Source organism: Astatotilapia calliptera, chromosome 5, assembly GCF_964374335.1.
Source record: "Astatotilapia calliptera chromosome 5, fAstCal68.1, whole genome shotgun sequence".
Classification (NCBI taxonomy): domain Eukaryota; kingdom Metazoa; phylum Chordata; class Actinopteri; order Cichliformes; family Cichlidae; genus Astatotilapia; species Astatotilapia calliptera.
The window spans coordinates 39,203,277-39,224,020 of NC_137426.1; the positions used below are offsets into that span (position 1 = coordinate 39,203,277).

The window sequence follows — 20,744 nt, forward strand, 5'->3', positions numbered from 1 at the left end:
TGAAAGAAGAATGTATTTAAAAGTTGTTAATTAAATTGCTAAGCAAATAAGCTACTCAGAAACACCACTGTGTTTGAGCAGGAACAGGAAGTGATACTCTACCGGAGAGCGAGCAAACACCAAGTGACAGCGCCAATTAGTTAAACTGCAGGAATGTCTTAAAGACATAAAGACCTGGATGGCCACTAACTTTCTGCTTCTTCATTCAGATCAAACTGAGGTTATTGTACTCGGCCCTGAAAAGATTAGAAATATGGTATCTAACCAGATTCTTACTCTGGATGGCATTACCTTGGCCTCCAGTAACGCTGTGAGGGACCTTGAAGTCATTTTTGACCAGGACATGTCCTTCAATGCACATATTAAACAAATATGTAAGACTGCGTTCTTCCATTTGTGCAACATCTCTAAAATTAGAAATATCCTGTCTCAGAGTGACGCTGAAAAACTAGTTCATGCATTTATTACTTCCAGGCTGGACTACTGTAATTCATTATTATCAGGAAGTCCTAAAAACTCGCTGAAAAGCCTTCAGCTAATCCAAAATGCTGCAGCAAGAGTCCTGACAGGGACTAGAAAGAGAGAGGATATTTCTCCTGTTTTGGCTTCCTGTTAAATCCAGAATTCAAAATCCTGCTGCTCACATACAAGGTCTTAAATAATCAGGCCCCATCTTATCTTAATGACCTTGTAGTACCATATCACCCTATTAGAGCTCTTCACTCTTGCTCTGCAGGCCTACTTGTTGTTCCTAGAGTATTTAAAAGTAGAATGGGAGGCAGAGCCTTCAGTTTTCAGGCCCCTCTTCTGTGGAACCAGCTTCCAGTTTGGATTCGGGAGACAGACACTATCTCTACTTTCAAGATTAGGCTTCAAACTTTCCTTTTTGCTAAAGCATATAGTTAGGGCTGGACCAGGTGACCCTGAATCCTCCCTTAGTTATGCTGCAATAGACGTAGGCTGCCGGGGATTCCCATGATGCATTGAGTTTTTCCTTTCCAGTCACCTTTCTCACTCACTATGTGTTAACAGACCTCTCTGCATTGAATCATATCTGTTATTAACCTCTGTCTCTCTTCCACAGCATGTCTTTATCCTGTCTTCCTTCTGTCTCCCCAACCGGTCACAGCAGATGGCCCCGCCCCTCCCTGAGCCTGGTTCTGCTGGAGGTTTCTTCCTGTTAAAAGGGAGTTTTTCCTTCCCACTGTCGCCAAAGTGCTTGCTCATAGGGGGTCATATGATTGTTGGGTTTTTCTCTGTATCTATGAAGCGCCTTGAGGGGACTTTTGTTGTGATTTGGCGCTATATAAATAAAATTGAATTGAATTGAATTATACCCCAGGTCTAGGTACCCTTGCCCCTGGAGGGGGAAACTGCACCATTTGGTCACAAATTGGTCGCACTCTAGAGCCCTGCCCCTGCGCCTTTCATGGACCTTTTTGTTTGTTTAATTTTGAACTGTTTCCTTGGCCTCAGTGCTGTTCTAGACACTCTGTTTTGGACTCTTGTTCCCCATTTTTTAAGTCTGGCTCCTTGTTTTTAGTTTGTTTTGGTCTGCTTCTCTGTGTTATGTTTCCTGTTTTACTTTGATGGTCCATGTCTTATGTTAATGTGTCTGGTTTTGCTTTCCCTGGCTCGTTAGGCCTGATTTGTCTTTGCTGTGCTTCCCTCCTTTCTCTCATTCCCTGATTGCTCCCTCTGTGTATTTAAGCCCTGTGTTTTCATTGGTCTGTGTCGCCATCTACAATCATCCCACGCTGTGTGTTCTGCCTGTGTAATTTTATTTTGTGTTTTTGTGGTTTTGTTATGTTTCGCCATCCAGCAATAAAAGCTGAGTTTTGAATGCAGTTTTTGCCTGCCGTGAGTCTGCACTTTGGGCCCACCATTCCCACCTGCATACAGCCGACACATGACACGTATGGGATTAAAGCGCAGATCAACAGTCCGCTGGGGCCACTGAGGGTGAGCGTGACCCCGCAACTTGAGGCACTTTATCCAGGTAAGCTGAGCCCGCTTTGGGGGATCTAAAAGATTTTTCCTGACCATTCAGCTTGATACTGTGGCTAGTCGGGTACATCATCGCGAAGGGGATACCCATCTCCCTGTTAGAATCCCTGCCGTTTCTTCAGGACTGCGGCGGAGAAGTCCTCAAATATCACATCCACACTACCGTCGACCACCTGCCAAGCCATCTGAGAGGTCTTGTCTACGCCATCGACCACCAGCCAAGCCACCCGAGGGCCTTCGTGCAGGCCCACGCCGCCATCGACCGCCAGCCAAGCCGCCCGACAGGTCTCGTCCATGCCCATGTCGCCGCCAGCCAAGCTGCCCAACAGGTCTCGTCCACATCACCGCCAGCCACAAGCCAAGCCGCCCCAGTGTGTTAATTTTGCTTCAGTTTGCCTTGCCCTTTGTTTGTACCTTTTTTACCAGTCATATTAAACTTTTTGTTAACATTTCAAGTTCTGTTCCCTGTTCCTTGGAGTCTACGTTTTGGGTCCTTTTGTCAACCCCTACAGTCTGCCCTCGTCAGACTGTGACAGAAACACAGGTAACAACACTTGGTTACTTAAATTATACAAGAAATTCACTAAAAATGGCAAAAACAGTTATCTAATTTGAAGATCTCCACTCAAATTCAGTAAGCCGCTGGAGGAAAGTTGTGACATGAGGGTTAATCGCTTCACAGCGGTCCCAGTATTTCTGCTTGTCCCAACCTTGGAGGTACATTTTGTTCCCTCTTCAGGGTTTATCCTTACAAAAAACCTTGCACACGCTGACTCCTGGTATTTAAGGTTCAATACATAGAATGAACCAAAGAAGACTGACATCGCATCAGCAAAGGTGTTCTCTTTGTCCAGCTCAACAATTACACGCCCCTCTGCACTCACCATCCAGCAGGTGGCGGTCATTGAACTTTGTCCTTAAATGTATAGGGCAACATGTTGTCATTATGCAACATAAAATAATTTCAATACTTCACTTCTTCACACTGTCTAGATAGTCATAAAGCAAAGTATACAGTTAATTATTAACAGAGATGGGCAGTAACGCGTTACTGTAATCTGATTACTTTTTTCAGGTAACGAGTAAAGTAAGGGATTACTATTGCAAAAACTGTAATTAGATTACCATTACTTTCCCGTAGGAATGCTGCGTTACTACGTTACTAAAACTGTGATTTTGCGAGAATGTCTCATGACAGTGACGTAAGCGAGTGCGACGTTCGTGATAACAGCTGTGTGCAGATCAACAATGGATCAAATATCGAGTGCGGGAGAGAGTATGAGCGTGCAGCGTTTAAAGCGTGGAAGCACTGACCTTACTCTGAATTTGATTCCATAAAAACTGACAAAAACATTAGTGTCCGTTGTGCGTGGGAAGAAAACTTCTTTTTACACCGAAAAAACCCTAAACTTCCAAGCAAGCACCGAGTAGCTACGACGTAATGGGAAACTCACAGAGAAACGTGTGGATTCTTCCACTGACCGCTGCACACCTGCACCAGGGTAAACCTCCGCCTACCTCACTCCTGCTTTACAGGTAAAAATAGAGCAACAGGACCGCTAGTCTTTGATGTTATTTATTTTCTGCTGTGTTTTACTTGCATCTATTTGAAAGACTGAGTGTAAACACAAAAATATATATTTATTTTATGTGCTGGAATGTGTAGAAAATAAGTTTAAATGTTAAACAAATTTCTTCCAGGTTGTAAATCGTGTTTTTAAAAAGTAACTAAGTAATTAATTACTTTGAAAATAAGTAATGAGTAAAGTAACGGGCTTACTTTTTTGGGGAAGTAATCGGTAATTAGTTACTGATTACTTTTTTCAAGTAACTTGACCAACACTGATTATTAATGGCCTTATGTACACAAGTCCATTTTAACATATTATAATTGTACATAATTGGGAATTATTCTGCACATTAAACACACCTAACAAAGAGTCAGCCCAGTTAAATTACCGGAGGTGAATCAACTGTATGGTTATTTTGGAGTTTATAGTTTGTGCTGCTGTTAAACTTTACAGAATTGACTTCAGTATTTCTGCTGTTGGTGTAGCTAGACTACCATGTTGATCAGTAATATGTAATGTGAAATTTGATATTGTTACTTTGCTGGATTCACTGAGACACTTGTCCAACAACCTTGGTTTATAAAGGAAATTTGAGCTAACAAAACAGAGACTGGATACCTGTGTCCATGAAAAGCTCCTGTGCCAAACAGAAATTCTAATATGGTCTAATCAGCTCTATTTCATGAATGACTTCTTACCAAGCATAATCAGCCTTGGGGTGATGGGCAGGTTGCTCTCTGCTTCAAGGGACATCCTGGTAGAAGTTTCCTGCCAGATAAAGGACCAGGACATTTTATGTAACAAATAAAAAAATATAACAGGACAGCAAGCAACAGCATTAATCATAGAGCTGTATGAAAGAAGCTTACATCTGCTAAGACAAAGAGGGAGTCTTCATCTTCCTTGTAATACTTCATCATGAGAAGTATGGCTGCTGTGCCAACCTTGTTGTTGGTCAAAACTCCCTCACTTTCTATCTGCTGGATGAGTGTCCTTATACCAAGCTTCCATTTGAGCTTCTGGGTGGAGAAATAGTTAACAATCCTTCTGCCTTTGGTTATGAGGGCCTGACCTAAGCGCTCACTGATATCAATGCCTGTGAGTTTGTAAAAGTGGTTCGAAAAAGACCTTTCTGAGTAAACAAGACAGGCCACTGCTCCTGAATTTCAGCTACTGTTGATAAGCTGCCGCTGAGAAATATATGTGAGGCACATGAAGTCATCCACATCAGCTCTCTCCACAACTCCAGGTCCTTCTGAATTAAAAATTGTTAACAGGATGTGTTTCTTTTCCTCTAAAGAAGCTGGCGTTTCCCCCTCAGGAAGTTCAACTGGCTGCCAATTTATACAACCATAGCTATCAACAAGGCATCTAACTTTTTTATGTGAGTTTGCATTACTGTTGGGACTGCAGTCTTCCTCATTCCTGGTTCTCTTTGTTTGACGAAGTCTATGTGTTGTATTATCTCGATTAACATGTTCAACTCTAGATTTAATGCTTCTTAGTAATGAATAATGTCCACAACCCAGTCTTTCTCCCTTTTCAGTAAAATCTGCAGATGTTTGAGGGTATCTGTTTACAATGATCTTAGCAACCTCTTCACAAGACGCACGTTTAGGGTTTCTGCAGTTAACTTGCATGGCCTCCACAACAATTCTAACCATACTTCTGTCCTCTCGATGACCTCTGTCTCCTCTTGTGACTGTATGCGACAGTTGGAGTGGAAATCTTTCCCAAGCTCCAGAGTAATCGTGTCATTCAAATTCTTTGGTCTGCCATCTAAAAAAAAAAGAGAGAGAGATCATTGGAAAAGCAACTTTATATGGCTATTTCAACAAATATGTCCTCACTAAAAGATGAACCCTGCAATTAGGTTTGAGTACTAACAGAAAGGCAGTTTTGGGGACCTTGTCTGAAGATGAAAAGCAATCCCAGGACTGCAAAAGAACTACAAACTGTAGTTGAAAAATACATCGTAAAATACTGTATATTTTACAGTTTGTCACAATTCCTGCGGTACTTTCCTGTTTCATTTTGTCGTGGGTCAGGACTGTTTGGTTTTGTTTGACAGCTACGTTCTGTTGTTCCAGGCGGCAGCGTTACGGTTGCCATGGTTACAGGGCGACTGTCATGATCCTGGGTCGTTGACCCAGCGTTTTGTGTTTCTTTTTGGGTTCATCTTGTGTTTGGTGTTTATTCTGATTCTGTATTAATTCTTTGGGTTGGTTGTCGTGTTTATTATCCCTACCTGTGTCTCCCCTCTGTGCTCCGTTCAGGTCCCTGTGTTTTTGTTGCAAAACAGTCTGGGTGTTTCCGGTTTTACTTTGTAGGTCTGCCTCTCATCATGTTTTTTAGTATCAGCTGTGTCCACCCCTGCATGTCATCTCCTCATTACCTAGTGTGTATTTATAGTGTGTGTTGGCTTCTGTTCATCGTCGGATCGTCTGTGTTTCTCGGTGTAACTACGTCTCTCTGCATTCTCCGCTCCCCGTTTCATGCTTAGATTTGTTATTTAGTTTTCCCAGTCTAGGTTTTTTCAGTCATTCGTCTTGTCTCACTACCTGTTCAGTCGCTCCACTTCTGCAAATAAAACTTCATTCTCATCACCAGTCAACTGCCTGCATTTTGGGTCCTTTTCCTCCTACACCACACGGCTCACGCCGCCAGCCGTGACAGCACGATCCGACCATACTATGGACCCCGCAGGCTCCGCCCGTGAGGAAGATATTCTCCGCGTACAGTGTCTGATGAGCCGAATAACCCGCGCCACGGACCCACGGACAATTTCTGTTGGACTAAACGCTATTAAGGCGATCGTCGAAGCTTTCCTGCTATGGAGATTTCATGGGAGAATTAAGCCGAGGCCAGGAGGCGTGGCGGGCTCGGGAGCGGTCAGAGCGCGTCAATTCCCGGAAGGCCTCGCTGCAGTCGCAGCCGATGGAGATCTCTGCAACGCAGCAGCAGACTTTACCGCGGAGAGCTGTTTCCGTGCCGGTGCCAAGGAATTCTTCAGCCTCCGCGTCCCGCTCTGATCACTACACACCTGCCTCTTTCCTCGCGGCTATGTGGTCAGACGATGAGGAGCCAGCTTCCTTTTCCCCATCACCACTAGCCTCCTCTGTCGTCTTCTCCGCCTCCTCCTCCCGCAAGAAACGGCGTATGCGCCGCCAGCGCTCCTCTCCTCAGCTGGACTCTGAGATTATGACACAGCCAGCTGTGGTGAGTGGTAAAGACTGTCTTTCTGCTTTCTCCGAACTGCAAAGTGTTACCCCAGAGACTGAATCCAAAGTTTCTATGGGCTCAGGATCAGATATCACTGTCTCAGTTAATGCTGAAGCGGCAAAATTAAAGACTGTGGTTTCAGAGACCATTTTTTCCAGTCCCAGGGATTTAAGGGGCTCTCTTCATGCACCCTCTGAATCCAGGGATGCTTTAAAGGGTACGGTTAATACTGACTCCAGGATTGGAGATGCTAGCCCTGTTTTTCAAGGGACTGCGACCCCCTCCGGGACCTCCCCAGAAGCTGAGCCACCTTCCTCAGCTGATTCTGGACCCCTGGAGGTTAAGGAGCCAGGGCAGGTCGTTCAGGAGCAGTCGCCTTTCCCACTGTTAGCACAGCCGTTAGCTCAGTCTCCAGCATCAGCTGCTCACTTGCCCTTAGCTCAGTTACCAGCTCAGGTTGCAGGTCAGCTATTAGTTCCACCACCTGTTCAGCCATCACCTTCACCTACTCCTCCTGTACATGCAAGCCAACCCATAACGGACAGTTCAACAACTTCTTACTCTAAGCAGAGAGACAAACCCAATAACAATGGAAACATTCCTCAAGAGCTGGCCAGTTCTGAGACTGAGACACACTCCAGGGCCTCCCCAGAGGCTGGGTTTCGGCCCCCAGCTGACTCTGGACCCCTGGAGGTTAAGAAGCCAGCTGAGGACTGCACCGGACTGTCGCTGCCTGAGCTGAGTCACTGCTCAGTGCAGCTGCAGTCTGCTTTATGTTTGCCAGAGGCCCGTGTGCCTGCTGGTTCTGTTGCGTCCCTGCCAGAGGCCCGTGTGCCTGCTGGTTCTGTTGCGCTCCTGCCAGAGGCCCGTGGGCCTGCTGGTTCTGTTCCGTCTCTGCCAGAGGTCTCCGCACCTGCTGGTTCTGTTCTGTGTGTGCCAGGGGCTCCAGTGCCCACTGGTTCTGAGACTGTTTTTTCTGGGGGGCCGGAGGAGCCCGTCCAGCGTCCTGCCTCGTCAGCTGGGGGGCCCGAGGAGCCCGTCCAGCGTCCTGCCTCGTCAGCTGGGCGGCCCGAGGAGCCCGTCCAGCCCCAAGACTCGTCAGCTGGGGGGCCCGAGGAGCCCGTCCAGCCCCAAGACTCGTCAGCTGGGGGGCCCGAGGGGCCTGTCCAGCGTCCTGCCTCGTCAGCTGGAGGGCCTGAGGAGCCCGTCCAGCCGCCAGCTGCAGCCTCATCATCCTCGCCAGCTGCAGCTTCATCCACGTCGCAGGCAGCAGCAGCTTCTTCCACGCCTGCAGCGCTACAGTCTCCGGCTTCCACGCCGTCGCCTGCTGCAGCCTCATCATCCTCGCCAGCTGCAGCCTCTCTGTCTTCACCCACACCGTCGCCTGGTCCAGCCTCCCTGTCTTCACCCACACCGTCGCCTGGTCCAGCCACTGCTTCATCCTCGTCTGGTTCAGCCACTGCTTCATCCTCGTCTGGTCCAGCCTCCGCTTCATCCTCGTCTGGTCTAGCCTCCGTGTCTCCAGCACCGTCATCAGCATCGCCTGGTCTGGCTCCAGCACCCTCATCAGCATCGCCTGGTCCGGCTCCAGCACCCTCATCAGCATCGCCTGGTCCGGCTTCTGCTTCAGTATCCTCATCAGCTGCTTCGCCTGGTCCAGCTTCAGCCTCCTCATCAGCTGCTGCCTCGCCTGGTCCAGCTTCTGCTTCTGCTTCAGCCTCGCCTGGTCCAGCTTCTGCTTCAGCCTCGCCTGGTCCAGCTTCTGCTTCAGCCTTGCCTGGTCCAGCCTCCGCATCCTCATCATCCTCATCAGGTCCAGCCTCCGCATCCTCATCATCCTCATCAGCCGCGCCTGGTCCAGCCTCCGCTTCCGCCTCATCTGGTCCAGCCTCCGCTTCGCCTGGGGCTGCAGGGGCCACGCAGCCTTCAGGTCCCCTACTACCGCCTCCTCATCGTCTGTCATCTGCCGGGCCGCTTGTTGGGCATCTCCGCCACCGTGGACGCCCTCCTGAGCACCCCCTGAACGCCGCCACTGCCTTCCGCGTGGCCGGCCCCCGGATCTGCTCTGTCGCCGCCACTGCCTTCCGCGTGGCCGGCCCCCGGAACTGTTTGCCCGTCGCCGCAGTTGCCGTCCACACGGTCGGCCCCCAGAACCGAACTGTTTTGGCCTCCTGCGCTGTCGGCCTCCGGGTCAGCCCCCTGAACTTGACCTTCTGGGTCTTTCTGGGCTCTGTCCCTCCTTCCTGGTCCCCCGCCGCCCGCCCTGGTTGGGTTGTTTTCTGTTTTTGGCCGTTTTTTGTGCTTCTGTTGGGCAGTCTGGGGCCCGCCCTTGAGGGGGGGGTACTGTCATGATCCTGGGTCGTTGACCCAGCGTTTTGTGTTTCTTTTTGGGTTCATCTTGTGTTTGGTGTTTATTCTGATTCTGTATTAATTCTTTGGGTTGGTTGTCGTGTTTATTATCCCTACCTGTGTCTCCCCTCTGTGCTCCGTTCAGGTCCCTGTGTTTTTGTTGCAAAACAGTCTGGGTGTTTCCGGTTTTACTTTGTAGGTCTGCCTCTCATCATGTCCATTAGTATCAGCTGTGTCCACCCCTGCATGTCATCTCCTCATTACCTAGTGTGTATTTATAGTGTGTGTTGGCTTCTGTTCATCGTCGGATCGTCTGTGTTTCTCGGTGTAACTACGTCTCTCTGCATTCTCCGCTCCCCGTTTCATGCTTAGGTTTGTTATTTAGTTTTCCCAGTCTAGGTTTTTTCAGTCATTCGTCTTGTCTCACTACCTGTTCAGTCGCTCCACTTCTGCAAATAAAACTTCATTCTCATCACCAGTCAACTGCCTGCATTTTGGGTCCTTTTCCTCCTACACCACACGGCTCACGCCGCCAGCCGTGACAGCGACGCTCTCTCTCTCTCTGCGACTGTGGGTTTCCTGGGTGACAGAGCGCCTTTTCGTTGTTGTTGTTGTTGTGCTAAGCTAACAGGCAGAATGCTACAAGCATAGCTCTAAAGAATGTAGCATCATGGGCAGTGTAGTCCGTGTTGCAGGGAGAATGGACTGCCATACACGTTATGTGTCTGTGAGCGCGAGGAGGGAGAAAAAGGGGAGTGGAAAGGTACGAGTTGTCATCGAGGAAAAACGGGAGCTGGAAGCATGTAAATATAATAATAACCACTGCAGCCAAGAAGAGTGCCTGACGAGCCCAGTTGTAAGTAAGCTATTAAGACTCGACTGTACACCGTGTTCGTGTTTTCCTCCGGAAACAATAAGTTCCGTTGGAGCAGACTTTCAACGCCTCTCTTTGTCTCTCGCAAGAAAAGTTGACCCACACGACAAAGTAAAGCTATTTTTCGGCTACGAGCTGACAGGGACCCCGCCGTATTAGTCAGAGGTCCCTTTACTACAGTTCGGAGACGCGGACCTTCAGTAATAGTAATAAATCACACAGCAATAGTACATTCACGTTGTTGTAAAAAGCATGATAATATATTAAGTAATCCAAAGTATTCAGAATACGTTACTGTCATTGAGTAATGTAACGGAATACGTTACAGAATACATTTTGGGGCATGTATTCTGTATTCTGTAATGGAATACATTTTAAAAGTAACCTTCCCAACCCTGGATTCAGTGTCTACTTTTGTTACAGCTGCAAAGATCCTGAAATTCCTCTATGATGCTCTGTATGGTGCTGGTTGGCAAGAGCATTTTAGCCTGCATTTTTAAATGACACAAAGTCAACTGTCTGCTAATAGATTAACTGTGTCCTGTCCTTGTATTATGGCAAATCCCCCAATTTCTTGTTGCCTTGACTGCTGAACTGTCTACTTATGTTTTCAAGAAATATGGCTGGAAAATGAGGTTCGGACACTGAAGTATTTAGAGCAACCTTCAAATGGACATAATACTTTCCCCCCATCTTTGATATGAAATCTGAGAGGGGCACAAAGAGTTGTGAAGTTTTGTGCAGCATACCCACATCCAGGAACTTGACAGCTGAGGTCACCAGTGAACTTATAAAACTCCTCCTTAGTGGTCTCCCTTCTTGTTCTGTGATTCCTAGGCATATGTGAATGAAGGTTAGAAAATGTTCTGAAAGCGGCAGGACAGTTCTCAGTTCCACAAGAAAGCCTATAGTTAGCTACATGTTTGTGGCTTTTAACATGCAAACTGAACAATATAAATTTCCGAAATACACATATTTGCAAAAAGTTCAGTGACCAATTACCTTTCCTAAATGACATATGCAATGCAAAAAATAAGAGTATTGTCAATAGGGACCAATTCTCAGTTTTTACATGATCAAAATTATTCACAAAAGGCTTCAATAAACAGAAAATGTGTGCCGACAAGAGAGCAGTGCACAAAAATGAAAAGATATTGGAGCTCGACGCTTTAATGGGTTTAACATGACTTAGTCAGCACCCCACACCTTACAGGTAGTACAAGCACACCTGAAAACACTGACCAGCTTTAAGCATTTGGGCGCAACCTCGGTAGTTCACCGATTCACCTGTTGCAAACGTCCAAGTTTCTATCAAGTCTCATAAATCCATCGGCAACTATTACCCAACTAGTCTTTTGAGTCTCCACATTCATAGATATTATTACATTTTGTCTTTGAATGAAAATATCCTGGTAGCTTGAAAGTCAAAACAAACAGTAATAATAATAATATATATATAATAATAACATTTCGGACTTCTCTCGAATAAGTGGAAAACACACTTACCTTCAGACTGATTAGAAGCAGATCAATATTTTCTTCTTGCTGTTATTTAATGGTGGTTGGCAACCAGCGAAAGGAGCATTAACCACCTCGAGCAATATTGAACATGAACAAACGTCTGTCCTGCAACAAAATGCACCGCTAAAAATACAGTTTCTGATGTTATATGACTATCCAGAGTTGGGACCAGGAAGCAGAGTTGCAGTCTTACACGCCTCTCTGCAGCTTCTCTCCTCCTGCTACCCCCCCAAAAACCCATCTCCATAGAGACTGTGTCAGCTCCCAAACAGACAAAAAACAAACTAAAAACCAGCAACAAACAACTTAAACATAAACAATTACAAAGAAAGAACAATACAGTATCCACATCTGAACCAAAGAGTAAAACAGTGAAATGTGGATTATTAAATATTAGGTCTCTCTCCTCCAAGTCTCTGTTAGTACATGACTTAATAATTGATCAACAAATTGATTTACTCTGCCTTACAGAAATCTGGTTGCAGCAGGATGATTATGTTAGTTTAAATGAATCAACACCCCCGAGTCATTCTAACTACCAGAAACCTCGAAGCACAGGCCGAGGGGGCGGTGTGGCAGCAATTTTTCACATAAGCCTATTAATTAATGAAAGACCAAGACAGACTTTTAATTCATTTGAAAGCCTGATGCTTCGCCTCGTCCACCCCAGCTGTGAAACTCAGAAACCAGTCTTACTTGTTATCATCTATCGTCCACCTGGGCCTTACACAGAGTTTCTGTCTGATTTCTCTCAATTCTCAGAATTTAGTTCTGAGCTCAGATAAAATAATTATTGTGGGTGATTTTAACATCCATGTAGATGCTAAAAATGACAGCCTCAACATGGCATTTAATCTGTTATTAGACTCAATTGGTTTCTCTCAAAATGTAAAAGAACCCACCCACCACTTTAATCACACTCTAGATCTTGTTTTAACATATGGCATAGAAACTGAACATTTAACAGTGTTTCCTGAAAACCCTCTCCTGTCTGATCATTTCCTGATAACATTTACATTTACAATAATTGATTACACAGCGGTGGAGAGTAGACTTTATCACAGTAGATGTCTTTCTGAAAGCGCTGTAACTAAGTTTAAGAATATAATCCACCCACTGTTATCATCTTCAATGCCCTGTACCAACACAGAGCAGAGCAGCTATCTGAACGCTACCCAAACAGAGGTCGATTATCTTGTTAATAATTTTACCTCCTCACTACGTACGACTCTGGATACTGTAGCTCCAGTGAAAACTAAGGTCTCTAATCAGAAGTACCTGACTCCGTGGTATAATTCTCAAACACGTAGCCTAAAGCAGATGCTGCTTTATAAGAAAGCCCTCCGCAAAGCCAGAACATCTTACTATTCGTCACTGATTGAAGAAAATAAGAACAACCCCAGGTTTCTCTTCAGCTCTGTAGCCAGGCTGACAAACAGTCAGAGCTCTTTTGAGCCAACCATCCCTTTAACATTAACTAGTAATGACTTCATGAACTTCTTCACAAATAAAATTTTTATCATTAGAGAAAAAATTACCAACAATCATCCCACAGATGTAATATTATCTACAGCTACTCTTAGTACCATTGATGTTAAGTTAGACTCTTTTTCTCTAATCGATCTTTCTGAGTTAACTTCAATAATTACTTCCTCCAAACCATCAACGTGTCTTTTAGACCCCATTCCTACAAAACTGCTCAAAGAAGTCCTGCCATTAATTAATTCTTCGATCTTAAATATGATCAACCTATCTCTAATGATCGGCTATGTACCACAGGCCTTCAAGCTGGCTGTAGTTAAATCTTTACTCAAAAAGCCATCTCTAGACCCAGCAGTCTTAGCTAATTATAGGCCAATCTCCAACCTTCCTTTCATATCAAACATCCTTGAAAGAGTAGTTGTCAAACAGCTAACAGATCATCTGCAGAGGTTTATTTGAAGAGTTTCAGTCAGGTTTCAGAGCTCATCACAGCACAGAAACAGCTTAAGTGAAGGTTACAAATGATCTTCTTATGGCCTCTGACAGTGGACTCATCTCTGTGCTTGTCCTGCTAGACCTTAGTGCAGCATTTGATACTGTCGACCATAATATCCTATTAGAGTGATTAGAACATGCTGTAGGTATTACAGGTACTGCGCTGCAGTGGTTTGTATCATATCTATCTAATAGACTCCAGTTTGTTCATGTAAATGGAGAGTCCTCTTCACACACTGAGGTTAATTATGGAGTTCCACAGGGTTCAGTGCTAGGACCAATTCTGTTTACATTATACATGCTTCCCTTAGGCAGCATCATTAGAAGACATAGCATACATTTACACTGCTATGCAGATGACACCCAGCTCTATCTGTCCATGAAGCCAGATAACACACACCAATGAGTTAAACTGCAGGAATGTCTTAAAGACATAAAGACCTGGATGGCCGCTAACTTTCTGCTTCTTAATTCAGATCAAACTGAGGTTATTGTACTCGGCCCTGAAAATCTTAGAAATATGGTATCTAATCAGATTCTTACTCTGGATGGCATTACCTTGGCCTCCAGTAACGCTGTGAGGAACCTTGAAGTCATTTTTGACCAGGACATGTCCTTCAATGCACATATTAAACAAATATGTAAGACTGCGTTCTTCCATGTGTGCAACATCTCTAAAATTAGAAATATCCTGTCTCAGAGTAACGCTGAAAAACTAGTTCATGCATTTATTACTTCCAGGCTGGACTACTGTAATTCATTATTATCAGGATGTCCAAAAAACTCGCTGAAAAGCCTTCAGCTAATCCAAAATGCTGCAGCAAGAGTCCTGACAGGGACTAGAAAGAGAGAGCATATTTCTCCTGTTTTGGCTTCCTGTTAAATCCAGAATTGAATTCAAAATCCTGCTCCTCACATACAAGGTCTTAAATAATCAGGCCCCATCTTATCTTAATGACCTTGTAGTACCATATCACCCTATTAGAGCACTTTGCTCTCACACTGCAGGCCTACTTGTTGTTCCTAGAGTATTTAAAAGTAGAATGGGAGGCAGAGCCTTCAGTTTTCAGGCCCCTCTTCTGTGGAACCAGCTTCCAGTTTGGATTCAGGAGACAGACACTATCTCTACTTTCAAGATTAGGCTTCAAACTTTCCTTTTTGCTAAAGCATATAGTTATGGCTGGACCAGGTGACCCTGAATCCTCCCTTAGTTATGCTGCAATAGACGTAGGCTGCCGGGGGATTCCCATGATTAGGGATGGGTATCGTTTAGGTTTTATCCGATACCGGTGCGAAATCGGTACTTTTGAAACGGTGCCGGTGCTCAAACGGTGCTCAAACCGGTGCTTAAAGAATGGAGAACACAAAATTGGTCCAAAAACCTCTCATGTTCAGCTGTTTTTTGTAAAAATATAACAATGTTAGCCTTTTCTGCAGCTATGGGGCATATATGGTATCACTCTTGGCTGGAAGCAGTGCTTAAACAATGGAAAAAACACAAACTTTGTCCTAAACCTCTCATGTTTAACTGTTTTCCACTTTTTCTTTGGTCATTTTAGCCTTTTTAGCCAGGGTGAAGGGAGTATCTGCCATCAAACAAGAAGACAGCAGCATGTAGCTATGATGTTGTTTGCTAGTTCACCTTACATGCATTAATGTAATAACGTGGTTAGCCTACTCACGCAGAGAAGAACGGCTGCTGCTGCATCATCATCCGTCATCATTTCTGCTACACTGGCAGGGCTAGGGGCCAGGACTCTCCTCTTCGTGTTTTTGGGGGATGTTGCATAACAGGCAACCCACCCGCAGTAGATGTGCTCGGTGTGAGGTCTCGCAGCAAGCTGTCAAATACGGCGCATTTCTGGGCTTTTAAAAAAAACGTGGGGGTCACGTGACGTCAATGGCGGAGTAGCTGTGTTTCTCGCCCGCTCCCGCAGCTTGGCATTTGTTTAGGCCTTTATATGTCTTGTTTGGTTAAAGTCTCTGTTTATTTCGACTTTTAAACTTCGTACGATGCCAAGCACCCAGAAGAAGCTCAACCTTGGGTCGAAACCGGGCAAATCCGGAGAAAATCACCCTCCGCTCAGCGATCATGCTGTAGCGGTTATGGCGGAGGCCCAGTCGCCCCCACTTCTCGACCGAATGGACGTCGACAAATTGGTGGAGAGGATATCGGCGGAGGTGCTGAGGGCGGTGGAGGCCTCCTTTGAGAAGAAGATTGATCCAGTTCTGAAAAGACTGGAAACATGCGCAGCTAACATCTCTGCATTGGATGTTAAAATGAAGGAGGCAGAGGCACGTATATCAACGTAGGAAGATGTTACAGCGGGATATGGCGCCAAGATTTCTGAAGTGGAGCTTAAGCTGGAGGCCGCTTTGGATAAGGTTGATGACTTGGAGAACAGGAGCCGACGGTGTAACATACGTGTTATTGGGCTACCCGAAGGCAGTGAAGGTACCAACCCTGTGTCTTTTTTCAAAACGTGGTTACCGGAGTTGGTGGCTGTGAGTTTCAAGGGCGGCGCTGTTAAAATCGATCGCTGCCACCGGGTGCTTGCACTCCTCCCTTCCAGTGCCCAGCGGCCCCGCGCGGTCATCATAAAGCTCCACAACTTCCAGGATAAAGCACGGATCATGCAAGCGGCTAGGAGGAAGCAGTCCTTATTTCATAATGGCATTCCTATTATGATATTCGAGGACTTCTCCGCCGCTGTTCTGAAGAAACGCCAGGGATTCTACCACGTCAAACAACGCCTTAGGGAGATGGGTGTCCCCTTCGCTATGATGTACCCGGCTGTCCTTAGGATCAAGATCGATGGCCAGGAGAAATCTTTTAGATCTCCAGAAGCAGTCTCAGCTTACCTGGATAACGTACCTCAAGGGGCGGGGCCGCGCTCATCCTCGGTGGCTCCAGTGGACTGTTGATCTGTGCTCCTGTCCCATACCTGAGGCATTCGCCAATCCCTCTTCTCCTCCTCCTTTTTTTTTTTTTTTTTTTTTCCTTCCCTGTTTATTATTATTGTTATTTTTTCTGTTTGGTTCCTTTTTTTTTCTTTTCGGGTCTGTGCGGAGATAATAACCCCATACACATAGACTATTTTATTTAGCCATTTATAATCCGAATTCTTGTTTTAGCTGCGGGCGGGCAACTGTTTCACGTTACTGATTAAGAAAAGACTCGTACTCTGGTCCAGCATCTTTCTATGTCCAAGTTGGAAAGTTTGCTTGCGCCCCCTGCTGGGCGTTGAAGACCTTTGTCTGACCTCCATACTCACTGGTTTCTTGACGGTTCTGTTTCTTATAAATAGTTTTCTGTTAATTGTTAGCAGAGCAGGACGTTTGTTTTTCTATGTGTATTTTACTTGCCACTGGTGTTGTAGAGCAGTGTTTGGGAGCCCTACATATCAGCTATGCTTTGGTCACCTGAGCGAGGTTCCATGCTTATTTAAAATGTTGTATGATAAGTGATAATTCAATGTTGAATGTTTGTTCCTGGAATGTAGGAGGTATACATAACCCTGTTAAACGGAAAAAAATATTGAGCTTTCTTAAGAGGGAGAATGTACATGTTGCCTTGTTGCAAGAAACTCACCTGTCTCCTCAGGAGCATCTAAAACTGAAACGTGATTGGGTCGGTCAAGTTTTTAGTTCCTCCTTTACGAGTAAGAGCCGCGGTGTAGCCGTTTTAATACATAAACACCTACCGCTGACAGTTGACCAAACAATTTGTGATAAGTCTGGTAGATATGTTTCCTTAAAAGGCACCCTAGGTGGTCAGGCGGTGTCATTTCTGAATATTTACTTTCCGCCAGTACAGTCTAACGACTTTATTGCTCATACTTTCTCTTCCTTTTCTGATTGGGTTTGTGATAATTCTGTGATAGCCGGTGATTTTAACTGTTATTTTTCTACAACTAAGGACAGATCCCCTCCCAAACAAATTCAAATGTCTACAAGGGCCAAAGCACTTTTAGATACTTGTAACGAACTTGATCTGGTTGATACCTGGCGGACTCTTCATCCTAACGATAAAGAATTTACTTTTTTTTCCGGTGTTCATAGAACAAGTAGTAGGATCGATCTCGTTTTCACCCCCAAGCGATCACTGGGAAACATTTTGAGATGTACAACAGGCGATATTATTATATCAGATCATGCGCCGGTTTTTGTTCAGCTAAGTGATCTAAATCCTGTCCCTCGGTCTCATACCTGGAGATTTAACAATTTTTTGATTCACGACCCAAAATTCGAAATATTTTTAAATGATCAGCTTGAACATTTTTTAAAGGTCAATGCAACCCCTGAAGTTTCTCCAGGCCTGCTTTGGGACACCCTGAAGGCTTACACCCGTGGACTGATTATATCATATTCAGCAGGCCTGAAGCGGAAAAATCAGATGGAACAACGGAAATTGGAACTGGAATTGCACGAACTGCAAGCTAAACATAATGAATCACCTTCAGAGCAATTAAGGAATGAAATTCAGGTGGTTAAAACAGCTTTGGAGGCACTATTGACAAGAAAGGCTGAGAAATCTCTTTTCTTCATGAGGCAGAGGTTATATGAGTTTGCTAATAAACCTAACCACTATCTGGCCAATCTTCTTCATAATAAGGGTGCTGGTTGTAATATCCCATGTGTTAGAGACTCATCTGGTTTACCTAAATATGACAATTTAATTATTAATGATACTTTTAAAACTTTTTATAAGCAGTTATATACCTCCCAGTTTAAACCAACATTGGAACAAGGTATGCATCACTTCTTCTTAGGACTAAATTTACCTAAAGTTACTGAAATCCAAAGGGATGATTCATGTAAACCTATAACGCAAAGTGAAATTTTGAAAGTTATTCAGATGCTTCCAAATAACAAAGCCCCGGGTCCAGACGGGTTCACGGGGGAATTCTTTAAGAAATTTAGTAAGATTCTGACTTCCCCACTGTATAAGATGCTTCTGTCCTCTTTTGAGGCAGGCACTCTCCCCCCCTCCTTAATGGAGGCTAATATTTCGCTAATTCTGAAGAAGGGGAAACCTCCAGAAGAATGCGCCTCCTATAGGCCTATATCTGTTTTAAATCTTGATTTGAAGATACTTGCTAAGGTCCTGGCTGTACGTCTTGAGCCAATACTACCTTCGATCATTGAGAATGATCCAACTGGTTTTATACGGGGGCGGTATTCCACACATAGCGTGAGGCGCCTACTTAACATTATTCAGCACTCGTCTTTGTTTAACCCTGAGGCTCTAGTCATCTCACTTGATGCTGAAAAGGCCTTTGACCGTCTGGAATGGCCGTTTCTTCTTTTCACACTTCAAGAATTTGGTTTAGGTGACAACTTCGTTAAATGGATCCAGATCCTTTATACTTCCCCTCTTTCGGCAGTGATTACCAATGGTTATAGGTCGGACAATTTCAGTATTGAACATGGCAGTCGGCAGGGCTGTCCGCTGAGCCCTTTGTTATTCGCCCTGGCTATGGAGCCCCTTGCCACAGCCATTAGGAAGGATGCTGCTATTGAAGGACTCTGTTTGAACAATTCTCAACATAAGATTTCACTTTATGCAGATGACGTCTTAATTTTTCTAAATTCTCCTGCTCACTCAATTCCTAGATTAATTGCGTTAATTTCCCAATACGGCTCCTTCTCAGGCTACAAGATCAATTTTTCTAAAAGTGAGGCTATGCCCCTCTCTGTTCTAAATGAGGCTGATCCAAACATTTCTCAGCCTTTTCGTTGGTCTCCCTCCGGTTTCACTTATTTAGGGGTAAAGATTTCACCGAATCTAAAAGAAATGTATAGTCTGAACTACACCCCTTTAATTCAGACCATCAATCGCGATTTGGGTAGGTGGTGCAGCCTCCCTCTGTCTCTCTTAGGTCGTATTCATCTGGTCAAGATGAATATCCTCCCTCGCCTCTTGTATTTATTCCAGATGTTACCGCTTGCTCTGTCCAAAAAGGTTTTGTCAAAATTAAATGGTTCAATTATTTCTTTTATATGGCGTAAGAAAAGACCTAGGCTGAGATACAGTTTTCTGTGTTTGCCTGTTCAGAAAGGCGGTCTTGCCGCTCCCTCCTTCCCACAATACCTCTTGGCTGCACAGTTTAAATTTCTTACAGAATGGTTTATGGACGATCCGGATTCCATTTACCTCAGCGCTGAGTCCACTTCTTTAAAGGGTATCCGTTGCGGAACCTGCTATATATTTCCTCAGGTAAAGCCACAGTTCTAACACAAGATAATATGGTGCTAAAGAATATGCTCGTTATTTGGCGCAAAGTCAGGCGCCTGGAAGGATATTATAATTGTTTCTCCCTTCTTACTCCTATTCATGAAAACCCTGACTTCTTACCTGGTCTTCAGGCTGGTTTTGCGGACTGGTCTCAAAAAGGGATTAATACAGTGGGTGATCTTGTTCATGAGAACTCTCTTCTTACTTTTAATCGACTGAAAAGCAAGTTTGGTCTGACCAATAAGGATTTTTTGAAGTACTTTCAGGTAAAGCACTATATTACTTCTAAATTGAAGGATTTGAATGGAGGGTTTGGTCTTTCTCCTATAGAATCACTCATGGTAAAAACTACCCAACTAAAATGTATCACTAAAAAGATTTATAACATTCTCTCTGATCTTAGAATGGATAACTCTAACAAAATCAAGGGCCAATGGGAATCAGACGTAGGCGCTATAGATGCTGAAGCTTGGGATGAGTTGTGTTGTCGTCCTTTTAAAGCCTTGGCATCTAATTCTATTTGGGAAAGGCAGTTTAAACTTATAAATAGGCTTTATATTACACCCGAGAAGAGACACGTAATGTATCCAGCTTTGCCTAATCTCTGTAACAAATGTCAGTCTGCTGTTGGTTCCTTTTTTCATTGTCTGTGGAGCTGCCCTGTTATTCTACAGTTTTGGAGATCACTTATAGACAAGCTATGTACTATATTTAATTGCCGACTGCATCTGGGTCCAAGGACTTGCCTGTTAGGACTGAACGATGAGCTACCTGCCGGCTTTCGCAGCAAAGATCTCCTTCACATACTGCTGCACTACGCTCGAAAGTGCATTATGGTACTGTGGATTTCTGATAAGGCCCCATCTGTCAACCAGTGGCTACAGTCTGTGATATGTATCATGCCAATGGAAGCCTTCTCTACAGCACTTAAGGACAAACCTTTCCTTTTCTGTCGCATATGGGACCCTTTTTTGGCCCACCTGAA

At 44.7% G+C, this 20,744-nt stretch overlaps 1 long non-coding RNA gene and 1 pseudogene across 1 annotated transcript; one reads left to right on the top strand and one right to left on the bottom strand.

Moving 5' to 3' along the window:
* Positions 1-530: 530 nt before the first annotated feature.
* LOC145428801 (uncharacterized) lies at positions 531-2,462 on the top strand. The gene is made up of 2 exons (XR_013909123.1): positions 531-1,999; positions 2,110-2,462. It is a non-coding gene; the product is annotated as an uncharacterized LOC145428801 (long non-coding RNA).
* A 1,791-nt stretch (positions 2,463-4,253) lies between these two features.
* LOC113023108 (uncharacterized) lies at positions 4,254-5,242 on the bottom strand (annotated as a pseudogene).
* Between the last annotated feature and the right edge of the window lie 15,502 nt (positions 5,243-20,744).